Source organism: Macrotis lagotis, chromosome 2, assembly GCF_037893015.1.
Source record: "Macrotis lagotis isolate mMagLag1 chromosome 2, bilby.v1.9.chrom.fasta, whole genome shotgun sequence".
Classification (NCBI taxonomy): Eukaryota; Metazoa; Chordata; class Mammalia; order Peramelemorphia; family Peramelidae; genus Macrotis; species Macrotis lagotis.
This window is the reverse complement of record NC_133659.1, coordinates 4,001,884-4,002,585: the sequence shown is the minus strand read 5'-3', so window position 1 is coordinate 4,002,585 and position 702 is coordinate 4,001,884.

The window sequence follows — 702 nt, the reverse complement described above, 5'->3', positions numbered from 1 at the left end:
AAAAGAGCAGAAAGGCTCTGCTCCCTGGGGTCGGAGGGGCAGTGTAAAAATGGAGTCAATAGGAAAAAAATAGGAAAAAAAGGGAAATGAAATGGGAGAGAGAAAAAGGAGAGGGGGAATAGTCCAAGATATTTCACATAAGAAGATTTTTTTTATTACAATGAGCTATTGCAATGATATGGAAGGGGGGAGGCAAGGGGGAATGAGGGAACTTTTGCTCTCATCAGAGATGGCTAGGAGAGGAAACAGCAAATATACTCAATGGGGTATAGACATCTGGAGTAAGAAGGAGGGGGGAGCAGGGGGAAGGGGGGGTGTGAATAAAGGAGGAGAGGATGGACCATGGGGGGAGAGTGGTCAGATATAACACATTTTCTTTCTTACTTCTTGCAAGGGGCTGGGATTGGAAGGCCTGCCCAGGACCATAGGGCCAGGTGGATTCTGGGCCTAAGGGGTGGTATGGGGGCTCAGGGCTTCTTGGCCCTAGGACCAGGAATCTGTCAGCTGTGCTACTCAGCGACCCTACAGCAGAGTCAGAGTGAAAGGAGAGAGAAAATATAGTTCATGGTAGTGGAGAAATAAGAAAGGAGGGAGTTGCGATCAGCAATGGCAAAGTTGGAAAAATATGGAAGTAACTTTTGTGATGGACTTATCATAAAGAATGTGATCCACCCATGACAGAGTTGTTGGTGTTGGAACAAA